Genomic DNA, 13,174 nt, shown 5'->3' on the forward strand with positions numbered 1-13,174 from the left:
CTATAAGCAAACTCTGGAATTCGTTGCCAGAGAATGTGTTAAAAGCCATTAGTGTAAAAAAATGGACACGTTCCTAGAAGAAAAGGCCATTATTAAGGTGGACTTGGGGAAAATCAACTGCTTATTCCTGGGGTAAGCAGTATGGAGTCTATTTTCCTGTATTGGACTGGATAATTTGATATACCGCTAAATACATCAGTGCCTAAGCGGTTTATATAATTAAAATACTATACAAAATTTCGATAATACATACCTAAAACAAATAAAACGTTTCCAAATTATCAATCTAAGGTTCAATAAAAATGATCCTCCTCCTTATAATCCTTCATTTTTTATAATATTGCTGAAATAATAAGGTCTTGAAGATTTTACGAAAAGCATGATAAGACAGTTCCTGAAGACCATCCATCCAAGAATTCCATAAAAATGGGCCAGTATAGGAGAAGGCACACTGGGATTCTGCCGAGTACTTGTGACCTGGATTGGCCACTGTTTGGAAACAGGATATGAGACTTAATGGACCTTTGGTCTGTTCCAGTATGACAGTTCTTATGATCATATGTACTTATGATGCAAGTCATCTTCATCTGTCAAACCACATTTGAATGCAGCCCCCTTCCATCGCTTCAATTTGTCACTATCACCATAATTAACCTTAAAAAGAAACTGATTATTGAAACTGGAGTAGACAGCGATAGAGTGTTTTTCTGAAAGTAGGCAAGACTTTCTTCCCAACAGGTTTCTTCATGGCTACAACACCTGAAAAGTCTGTCTCTGGCAGCAAATACCCCACTGGGCTGAGCTCAGACTCTCAGAGGAAACCTCTGTGCCAGTGGCTTCTGCTTCAGTATTGAGAGTAGTTCCTCACGGGGCTCATAGTTCCCTGCACCCACCCCACAGGCTTCAATGGTATGCCTTTCTCCTGCCCACAGAATTACTTCAAAGGCTAGCACAGCACCCGCATAAGCTCTCAAACTGAAATAGAAACTAGAAACAGCTTCCCACAAAGCTGCCACAAACAGTTCTAAGGCAGCACAAGAAAAGTGTTCCCTCCTTTTCCCTCTGAAGGGGGTGGGGGGAAGCCATAGTGCTCATGAACCATCTATTCAAATCAGCATACCACCAAAGCAGGTCAGGTTTCCTGAGCCTATTCTTTCTCCACAGTCACTTTTCAAACATACAGCACCAGTCCAAGAGCCTTTGTTCAGCATATTTATTCAGTACACTGCTGCCATCCTTCATGGCTCGTCCACTACTGCCAGAGATAAACCTATTTTAATTCAGCTACCTGTGGCTCAGTTCCATCCACTGGCAATGGTGTTATTAGGAAGGGTATGGAGTCCAGGTGTGCGGATGTTATAATGCCGTTGTATCGCTCCATGGTGCGACCGCACCTGGAGTATTGTGTTCAGTACTGGTCTCCGTATCTCAAAAAAGATATAGTAGAATTGGAAAAGGTACAGCGAAGGGCGACGAAAATGATAGTGGGGATGGGACGACTTTCCTATGAAGAGAGGCTGAGAAGGCTAGGGCTTTTCAGCTTGGAGAAGAGACGGCTGAGGGGAGATATGATAGAAGTGTATAAAATAATGAGTGGAATGGATCGGGTGGATGTGAAGCGACTGTTCACGCTATCCAAAAATACTAGGACTAGAGGGCATGAGTTGAAGCTACAGTGTGGTAAATTTAAAACGAATCGGAGAAAATTTTTCTTCACCCAACGTGTAATTAGACTCTGGAATTCGTTGCCGGAGAACGTGGTACGGGCGGTTAGCTTGACGGAGTTTAAAAAGGGGTTAGATAGATTCCTAAAGGACAAGTCCATAGACCGCTATTAAATGGACTTGGAAAAATTCCGCATTTTTAGGTATAACTTGTCTGGAATGTTTTTACGTTTGGGGAGCGTGCCAGGTGCCCTTGACCTGGATTGGCCACTGTCGGTGACAGGATGCTGGGCTAGATGGACCTTTGGTCTTTCCCAGTATGGCACTACTTATGTACTTATGTACTCTTCTGTCTCCCCTACCAACTCAAAGTAAATGGACCTCAGGACACCCCTTGTCTTCCCAAGAAGATTAACTTCTGTACTTCTATCTCCCCTTAGTATGGGCTGTTTCCACTACTGGGACTTTTTTCCTTCACATTCCTTGTTTGCCCCTCCCCCCTCCCCAACACACACATACACACACCAACCTATGCCAGTAAATTAGATCTTACAAGACCTTCAATTTGCTATATAGAAGATACACCTCTTCACTCATCCATCTGCTAGACACTTTAAATTTATCTTCAAAGTTCTCTCAGTACCATGTCATGATTTGCCTCACCAGTTTTTAGTTTTAGAAGTATGTTTGTGTATTAAAAAAAAATCAAAACAATATGCAATATAAAAATCCAAACAATAATAGAAAAGGAATACAAAAAATTTAAAAGGTGTTCCAGAGAACAGTCATACTACTGAATATCGAACTGCACTGAACACCTGCCACCCCCAGAAATGCACTAAGAAAATGCTTTGGTGAAGAGGTAAGTCTTCAAATTAATCTTAAATGTTTTTAACGAAAGCTCAGATCTGATATTCAAGGGAAGGCTATTCCAAAGGAAAGGTGCCATAAAATAGAATGTGCTTTTTCGTGTTACCTCCCAATAAGCTTGTCTTGAACTTGGTAAGACCAGTCTGTGATTGTTCATAGAACACAGGCATCGGACAGGTGTGTATGGAATAGTTAGCTTATGAATTGCTTTGTGATCTAGTGGAAGAAATAGCTCCAAAGCATTTTAAAACATCAGTGTCTAATGTTAGTGCCTCCACCAGGTAAAGACTAAAGAATCTTGGACATGATTGGAAAGAAAAGAGCACCAAAGTGCCATGTTAATTTTGAAGATCATGGCCCACCAGCCTTCTACATTACCATCGTGCATTACTGGAACAGTTCAATGGTCTTAGTCAGTGGAGGAGTAGCCTAGTGGTTAGTGCAGTGGACTTTGATTCTGGGGAACTGTATAGGGCAATCAAGCCATTGTGACATCACTGATGAGGTTGGCTCTTATTGGTGGAATGAGTGGAGGAGTAGCCTAGTGGTTAGTGCAGTGGACTTTGATCCTGGGGAACTGGGTTCAATTCCCATTGCAGCTCCTTGTGACTCTGGGCAAGTCACTTAAGCCTCCATTGCCCCTGGTACAAAATAAATTCCTGAATATATGTAAACCGCTTTGAATGTAGTTGCAAAAACCTCAGAAATGCGGTATATCAAGTCCCATTTCCCTTTCCCAACAGGAACAATTGCATATCAACTTACAAAAATCCACTTATCTTCTGATTTGTTCCTTTGCAATGCATACAACACAGTAGCTTGAGTGTAACCACCGCTATTGCTGCATGGGGCAAATAGCTTCAGGATCGAGAGAGAACCAACATAATTGACTGACATGCCCCTTGCTTGGGGGACAAACTGGAGACAAGATGCAGTTTCTCAAAGATTTCTGTTCTACAGTGCAAGAGCTTTCATCCCAAAGTGAACATTAGTCTCAATACCACAGAAATCAGCAACAATCGTCTGGAAAATTATACCGTTAACAGAGAAACCCCTACATGATGAAAAGCTTCTCCAACCTGCTCTGAGACGAGCCAAATTCACTCAGCACTTGATCAACACCAGTTGTTATTGTCTCTTTTGATCTCTGCTTCTGACACAGTGAATCTCCCATCTTCACTCCGTGGGAATTCGTGGTTCAAGAGTTATTTGTCTGCTTGTACTTTTCAGTTGTTCCACGCCACCTCATTTAATTCTCTTCAAGAGATAAGTGCTATACAATTTTTTTTTTAATATGAAAAACAAAAATAAAAAAATAGATAATTATTGAAGAGGAGAATTAAAGCAATATATAAATACTGGGGGGGGGGGGGGGGGGGTTGTAGCCGAAGAAGATTGTCGTTCTGTGAGTCTTAAAGTGAAAACAAATTTGGACTACAGATAATACAGAGGCTTTTTCCTACAAAGCATGTTGCGTTTCTCTCTCTCATTATGATGAAAGTTGTATAAGAAGAGTGTGACTTGGTTTCCACAGTGTTATTACTACATTGATATATAGAAAGTGCTTCTTTTTCTCAACATCGCCAAGTCTGAATCCATTATCTTTCCGAATCCAGTTACAACACTTTCACCATTTCCTTGCATTGATAACCAGACCTTGGCTTTCTCAGAAACAGTCAAACTTCTAAGTGTCATTTTTCACACTAAATTATCTTTCAAACCTCAGATTGATGCTGTGGTTCGCTCTGCTTTCTTTTCCCTTCATCAGATCCACACCCTATGTTTGTTTCTAGACCATTCACTTATTTGTACAGTGCTTCTTTCTGTTATTTCTCATCTCGACTACTGTACTTCCCTTTATGCTGGCCTTCCTCTCTACTAAATGTCTACAATTAATCCAATTGACCGCTGTATTTTTCTAATCATTTTGACTGTGTAACCCCCCCCCCCCCCCCCCCCCCCCATTCCAACAGGAACACTGGCTTCTAGTCACAGCTTGGATAAAGTTCAAGATCCTTTGTTTGGTCTTTAAAGCATGCTGTCCCTGTGAGCTTGTATGGCAGACAGGGAACCCAAAGGAATCCTAAATTCACTGACGCAAAGTGTCTTTCTGAGGTTCGTATGAGTATAGGGTATGAAAGATTCTGAAAGCCCCACACTTCAGACCCAATAATCTCCTCTAAAGCCCAGAGTTGCAAAAAATGGACATGCCAACTTCATGAGCACTGAGAACATATAGGTTCTGGTATCAAGGGCAACAACCACCAGATGGCAAAATACAGATAGAGGCTTGGGCCTGCAAACATTTCATTTAAGGCTGCATTTCTGAAGTAGGCTCTGAAAACTGTAAGGCTGTTTATAGCTATTCTGCATGCTGATTTAAAGATTCTTAAATTTGTAATTTGTCAGTTTGTATTTTGTATTTCTTATCTTTTCATTACTTTTTATTGTTTAATTTATGACTGCATTTTGATTAAAATTTTAATTGCACGATTAAAGGTATGTTATTTCCACTCTCACTACAGCTCCTTGTGACTCTGGGTGATGGAGGGTTAAGCGAGTTGCACAGAGTCACAAGGAGCTGCAATTGGGTTGGGGGGGGGGAAATAACATACCTTCAATTGTGCAATTAAAATTTGAATCGAAATGCAGCCCTGATTTCATCACAAAGAAAATTGGCTTCTTGCTTATGTCTGAAACCTGTATACAGAAATGCACAATAAAGTTGCATTTCTTATACACTAGACATTGTATAAAGTATATTCTTGTATTATCACCTTTTGCTCATTCTGTCCTGATGAGGAAGAGAGTTTAGTTCTGAGAGCTAATCAGAAAATGTTAAAGGTAATCTAATAAAAAAGTATACTTAGCTCTTTGGAATTAAATTCATGTAGTGAGTATTACACGAGCCATGGGCCTGCCTACATGTCTATCTGTACAGCCATGTATTTGCACTCTAATTTTGTATCGTGGAGCATCTCCCCACCACCACCAAGAGCAGCTGAATCCAGAAGAAGAAGGTGCTGTCCATCGTTGACTTTCATCATCAAACCAACTGTGAGTAGAACCCAAAATCTGATGTAGTCATATGTGCCCCCATAAAAAAGGCTTAGCCTCCTGCTACCACCAGTGCCAGACTGCTCTCTTCCCAGATCAGTGATATTAGCAATAAACACAATGTTGAAGACATGTAGGACCATTTCCCACTGCACACCACCACTGGATCTGCTGGTCATGCCCCCTGGGATGTAAACTTTCTATGTTGGAGGGACATGACTGGTAGAGCTAGTGCCAGCATCTTCACATTTGTGCTTATGCTGATACTGCTGACTTGGGAAGAGAGCAAGAGGGTGAGTGGGAGGGAGGAAAAAAGGAATGATTCTGGATGGGGAGACGAGAGCCTGAGAAAGAGAGAGAGAGGTAATGCTACAGGGGGAGATGGATCCAGGAGAGGTTCTGTGAGAAGACTTCCAGAAAGGAAAAAAAAAACTTCACTGGTGAGTATTTTACCTGCTGGAAAATTGCATTTAAACTGGGGAAAGGAAGACTTAAGTTACTCTGCTTGTTTAGCAAAGGCAGTTTAGGGAATAGTTATAGTATTTAAAATCTCTGTAGAGTATAGGCTAGAATTTAAAATTCCTGTTTTACAGTTTACCATAGCATCAGTGTAGAACACAGCTTGTAGTTAAAGGCAACTTCTGCGTCGAGTTTAATCCCCACCCCTGCCTGATATTTGATCTACAGGCTTTTGAACCAATTCGGAGGCTAGAGATTTAAATAAAGCATCTCTATCAGCCAGTGTTGGCAGTAAAGTATTTTTTAAGTCTGAGGAGCCCCTACAAATCTAATCTAACATTGTCACTTCTATTTCGTTGACCCAAGTACGGTTTAAGGCAAATTACAAAAGAGTAAGAAGAAGATTGGGCCATTCTTCCAATAGGTAAGCTTTAACATATCTCCTAGATGTATAATAACTTTTAATAATCTCTCTTAGGTAATGCAGTAGTTTGTTCCACAGTATCGGGGCCACTGCCTACACTATATCTCTTCCTAGTTGTAGATTTTTGGCAAATCAAATTCGAAGGAATAGTTAATGTAAATATCATAGCCTAGCATATAACTAGCAATCTTAGGGGATTTCAGTTTACAAACTCCCACTCCATTAGCAATGTAATTAACAACTGTTAGAGGAGGCATAGAGAAGACCTCCAGTAGTCCATGCACAGAATTAATTTTTCATTTTTTAGACAGGGAGAAATGAAGATTTCTCCTCTTTCTGATTATGAGAACAGTTATTGCTGGATGCATTTCACTCTACCCCCCCCCCCCCCCCCCCCCCTCCTGCTCAACCAGGTAAATGTAAACCTGACTGTCCACGACCCATAAGTGTGAACAGGCCTCAGGGAATGAATCTGGGCGACAGAGTTCTTTTTTTCATGTATTTTCTAAGGGCCCACTTCAAAGCAAAAGAGAGTGACTTTCCTGTAACCATGAGAAGAATGACACTTGCAGAATACTTCTTTTTCTGCCTAGAACAATAGATCAAATACTGTGTCTCACAAGAAGGGAAGAAACCTCCCTCTGTGAAATAGATCTTTGGAGCCAGGTAAAAATAAGCTTTTTGTTATGTATTTCCTTGAACACAAGAGAATCTGTCTCCAGAATACAGGGTCTGAGCTGTTAGGGGAGAAATATATCACCTGTAAAGGAAACAGTTAAAACTCTTGTCTTCCTCTCTTTAGAATAAGAATAGAATATTGAGACAAAAGATCAAAATTTCTGACATATATTCTTTTGTGGGAAAACTGTAAATATGACCAAAAGAGAGAGAACATTTTGTCACCCTTCTGACAACAGAACAAATGCATCTTCTAAGGAAATGCAAACATATGCTATGTGTTTCTTTCTTTACACTATAAACAGAGGAGATCCTGACTGTATTTACAAGATGCTAACTAGGGGGGGAGAGAACCTCCCTTCCCTCTCACTCCTTTGTACTATAAGAGAAAGAAAAGCCTATTTAAACTCTTTTGTAAGGCAGGAAAGATGGTCAGCATACATCTCTTTTGACCCCAAGCCAGGGTGACTGACAGAATGTCCTGACCACTTTCCCCACTTTTTTTCCATTTCTGTAAAATGCTCTTCATTCTATCCTGTTCTGTATCTATTCTATTTCTTACTTTTTGTCCTAATTTTGGATAAAGAATAAACCTGTGTTAACCCCAAAGAAGCTTCTTTTGGTTCCATTTTTCTTTTTGTTTCTAGTTGTTATTTAGACTTTACCAGCTGTCCAGGTTTCTAAGATACCGGTTGAGAGGATTTGTCTGCGCAAGTACTGCTGGTTAGAAGATTGGGCTCTGGAACGCAGCACGAAAAAGCGCAAACACAACTCACAAATACTAATATGCAGACAGCAGTCTAGCAAAGAGGTGGACAATATACAGCCTTTTGCACAGTGTCACATGATTGTTTCCCAGTTGGTAAGTGTGTACTCCATGGAAAGAGCTCCTAGCACATGCTCCCTGGAGGCTAGAGGAGCTGAAGCAGACAGGGAAGTATAGAGGATGCCTACATGGACTTCATAGAGAAGTCTCACCTCCAGTCTGGCAATCTCTGTGCTGCCATGGAGGAGAAAGGTCATCAGAAAAGAGAGCATCACCTTGGAGAGGCAGGAAGTGATCCTGCAGCCAGGACCTGCCCTCCAATAAATGTAATAATATCCTTATTCACTAAGGATGTGTCTCCAGGAGTTTCTGCTCAAAGATGAAGGGTTAAGATGACTATTTTAGTTACAGATTCAATCAGCATTTAGATAGCTTGGTGGTTGGTAGTTGTGAGATCACTTGGTCACTTGCCTGCCGGTGTGAAGGTGGCAGACATCACTCATTACCTAGATATTAAATGAATTCTTTGCTTCGGTCTTCACCGAGGAAGATTTGGGTGGGATACCGGTGCTGGAAATGGTATTCAAAGTTGACGAGTCGGAGAAACTTAATGAATTCTCTATAAACCTGGAGGATGTAATGGGGCAGTTCTACAAACTGAATAGCAAATCTCCTGGACCGGATGGTATTCATCCCAAAGTACTGATAGAACTGAAAAATGAGGTTGCAGAGCTATTAGAAATAGGTAATTTATCCTTAAAATCGAGCGTGGTACCGGAAGATTGGAGAGCAGCCAATGTAACGCCGATTTTTTTAAAAAGGTTCCAGAGGAGATCCAGGAAATTATAGACCGGTGAGTCTGACATCGGTGCCGGGCAAAATGGTAGAGACTATTATTAAGAACAATATTACAGAGCATATTCAAAAGCATGGATTAATGAGACAAAGTCAACATGGATTTAGTGAAGGGAAATCTTGCCTCACCAATCTACTACATTTCTTTGAAGGGGTGAACAAACGTGGATAAAGGTGAGCCGGTTGATATTGTGTATCTGGATTTTCAGAAGGCGTTTGACAAAGTACCTCATGAAAGACTCCAGAGGAAATTGGAGAGTCATGGGATAGGAGGTAGTGGCCTATTTTGGATTAAAAACTGGTTAAAAGATAGAAAACAGAGTAGGGTTAAATGTTAATTATTCTCAATTGAGAAGGGTAGTTAGTGGGGTTCCCCAGGGGTCTGTTCTGGGACCGCTGCTTTTTAACATATTTATAAATGACCTAGAGATGGGAGTAACTAGTGAGGTCATTAAATTTGCTCATGACACAAAGTTATTCAAAGTTGTTAAATCGCGGGAGGATTGTGAAAAATTACAAGACGACCTTACAAGTCTGGGAGACTGAGGGTCTAAATGGCAAATGACGTTTAATGTGAGCATATGCAAAGTGATGCATGTGGGAAAGAGGAACCCGAATTATAGCTGCGTCATGCAAGGTTCCACGTTAGGAGTCATGGACCAAGAAAGGGATCTAGGTCATCTTCAATGATACGTTGAAACCTGCTCAGTGTGCTGCTGCGGCTAAGAAAGCAAATAGAATGTTAGGTATTATTAGGAAAGGAATGGAAAACAAAAATGAGGATGTTATAATGCCTTTGTATCGCTCTATGGTGCGACCGCACCTCGAATATTGTGTTCAAGTCTGGTCGCCGCATCTCAAAAAATATATAGTGGAGGGGAAGAAGTGACGTCACGAGGCTGGCCGCTTGAGCTTTTAGCTACTGCACTTCCCCGTTTATAAATTGCGAAATCTGCTGACATCAGGACCTGTGCTGTTCACAGAGTGCATACAAGAACTGGTGCTGAGTTTGTGACCGCCATGAGTAAGAACTCAGGACCCCCGCATCGTGAGGGGGAGCGTTCGGCGCGGAAGTTGGCACGGGACCTATCGAGACACGTGTCACCAGTTGCGGATCGGTCGTCGAGTTCGGAGTCTGCTTCCTCTCAGCTGAAGTTAAGGCGCTCGACCCCTAAGAAGAGCTTTCCGAAAGAGCTTGCTGAATGCCTGGAAGAAATCCAATCCGAAATAAAAGCCTCTAAGCTTGAGATTCTAGAGCACATGGACGCCATCAGTCTTGACGTCTGGTAGTTGGGAGGTCAGGTTGAGACACTCAAGGAGCAAGTGGAGGAACAGGAGGAGAGATTTGCCGGGGTGGATATCAGTTTGGAGCAGCTATTGGAACAAATGGATGACCTGGAATACAAAATTGATGATTTGGAGAACCGGGGTAGAAGGCACAACCTCCGGTTCCGAGGGGTGCCAGAAAATAACAACATGGAGGATGTCCCCGCAGTGGTTCGTACACTCTGCATGAAAATTATGGGGGACTCACTGGACTTGGATGCTGTGGGGATTGATCGTGCTCATAGAGCACTTGGCAAACCCATAGATAGCCGCCCACGAGATATAATAGCGCGTTTTACATCGTGTGCCTTTAAAGAACAGCTGTGGCTTAAAGCACGGCAATCCCCAGCCTTGGATTACAATGCAGCGCAGGTGACGGTTTACCAGGACATATCGCTCTTTACCCTGACGCAGAGGAGAGCGATGAAGCCGGTTCTGGAGATACTATTGAAGGAAAAGATTCCCTATTGATGGTTGTTTCCCTTTGCGTTGGGGTTTTCAGTCAACGGAAAACAGGTGCGATTTCATAAGATGGTGGAGGCATGGAGATTCCTACATGAAGCAGGTTTGACCGCGGTGGCGGTTCCGCTGGGTGCATTGGCACCCGCCACGAGGGCACAGTTGCAGAAATGGAAGCAGATCAATCCGAAAGCTAAGAAACAGCGTGATCAAAATTGACTTTGGTTTTTTTTTCTCTCTCTTTATTTTTGTAAATCGCTTGTTCTAATAGCTTCAGAGACATGGGAATTTCGGAGCTGTTATTTCTACACCAGTTTGGACAGCATGTTTTTGATGGTGGTGGTGGACTGTGTGGGTTCTGATGTGTGGTCAGATGTTATATTTGCTGATATAATACGAGTGGGTGGGGTAGTGTGGTAGGGGTTAATGTCAGACGAGAGGGGGTTTATTTAGCCTTAGAGGGAATTTTCCTGTTTTCTCATTCAGGGCCTATGGGTGCTGTCTGGTGGGGGTATGAGTGATGAGAGGGTAGTGGGGGTGGGGCGGTAGGAGTAGGGAAGGGTTGGAAAGGGAGGATTTTGGAGGTTTCCCAGGGGGGTAGGGATCTTAGTTCTAATGGTAGGTATGGGGGGCTCCCAGGTGTGTGGCTTTACTATACTGCTTGTCAATCAATAGGTGAATATGTCTACTGACCTCAAGTTTTTGTCATATAATGTGAAAGGTCTGAATTCTCCACAGAAGCGCCAGAAGCTGTTTAAAGAGCTGACACATTTTAAGCCTCAAGTAGTATTTCTCCAGGAAACACATTTGAGACGAGACCATGAAAAGTTTCTATGCCATCCTCAGTATCCCCTTTTGCATTCCTCAGTACAATTTCAGGTGGAAAAGGTGAAGCGAGACAGAGAGGGGAGATTTTTGCTTTTAACTGTGTCTATGGGAGATTTGCCTGTCACACTGGCGTCGATATACGCGCCAAATGAAGTGCAACATAGGTTTATATCCGCACTGGTGGGACGTTTTCTTTCTTGCTGTCTGGGCAAGATAATTGTGTGGAGAGACTTTAATGCAACGCAGCACCCGGATTTGGATAGATCGGGGGTACCATCTGGGAATGATGTATTGGTTTCTCACGTTTTGAATAGGTTCACTAGAGATTTGGGTATATTAGATGTTTGGCGAGTTTCTCATCCGGGAGTTAGAGATTACTCGTTTTATTCTCGTGCTCATGATACATATTCTCGTATTGACTATGTTTTTGTTGATGTATCTTTGACTCATGCTGGATGGACATCGGAAATTTGGACACCCACCCTGTCAGACCATGTTAGTATTCCCTCGCTTGGGGGGGAAGAGAAGGAGAGGTGATGGTCCTTGAATACAACATTATTGCAAGAGCATGATGTTATCAATGGTTATAGACGGATATTGAAAGATTACCTGGAGATTAATATGGATTCGAGTCCCTCGTTGGGGGTGGTTTGGGATGCACTAAAGGCGGTCACTAGGGGCTATTTTCTGCAGAAGGCTAGTTTTCGGTCCAGACAGCAAAGGGCGGAGGTTGGGAAGTGTTTAGCGCAGTTGTCTCTTCTGTCCGCAAGACATAAATCCTCTCAATCTGTTAAAGTTCTGAGGGACATTCAGGCATTGCGCTTAAGACTTGACCAGATATACACAGACCAGCTGAAGTTTTTAAATGATCAACAGGGCCATGCACGGTTTGTTTCCTGTAATAAGCCGAGCAGGGCTTTGGCGGTTAAGTTGAGCCAGTCACAGGTTGACAGAACCATTGACAGAGTTCATTGGCCTTTTATGTTCCAGGTGTTAGAGCATTTTGGATTTAGTCCTGGTTTTATTAGATGGATTCAGGTTTTGTATACGTTACCTAGGGCTTGTGTTAGGGTTAATGGAGGTAACTCCCAGATGTTCTCTCTGTCTCGTGGAACTAGACAAGGCTGCCCTCTATCGCCGCTCATATTTGCACTGGTTATGGAACCTTTGGCCATGTACATCCGGTCAGACGTAAATATATCAGGTATTCAGGTGGGAAGAAGGGATTATAAGCTGGCATTGTTTGCTGATGATGTACTTCTTTCGTTAACTAAACCTTTGATTTCATTGCAAAATTTGATGAAAGTTTTAAAGCAATACTCAGCAGTTTCAGGTTTCAAATTGAATGTTAGTAAGTCGGAGGCTCTTGCTGTTGGGCTATCGGGTCAGGTTTTGGAATCACTTAAGGAGTCCTTTTCCTTTAAGTGGGTAAAGGGAGGAATAGCTTCTCTGGGGGTTACTATAACTCCTCATTCCACAGAGTTGTTCACGGCTAATTATCCGCCCCTTTTAAAGGCTATTTATAGAGATTTAGAGCGGTGAGAAACTACAGATCTGCCGTGGTTAGGTAGAATTGCGGCTCTAAAGATGAGTGTGTTACCGCGCTTGATGTATTTGTTCCAAGTTCTCCCAATTCGGGTTTCCAGGGGTTTTCTGACAGGTGTGCAGGATAAACTGGTTCATTTTGTTTGGGCGAATAAGCACCCATGTTTGCCTCGGTCATTACTTTATCAGGCTCAGAAGAAGGGGGGTTTGGGGGTCCCCAATGTTATGTGGTATTATAAGGCG

This window comes from Microcaecilia unicolor, chromosome 14, assembly GCF_901765095.1.
Source record: "Microcaecilia unicolor chromosome 14, aMicUni1.1, whole genome shotgun sequence".
In the NCBI taxonomy this organism is placed as follows: Eukaryota; Metazoa; Chordata; class Amphibia; order Gymnophiona; family Siphonopidae; genus Microcaecilia; species Microcaecilia unicolor.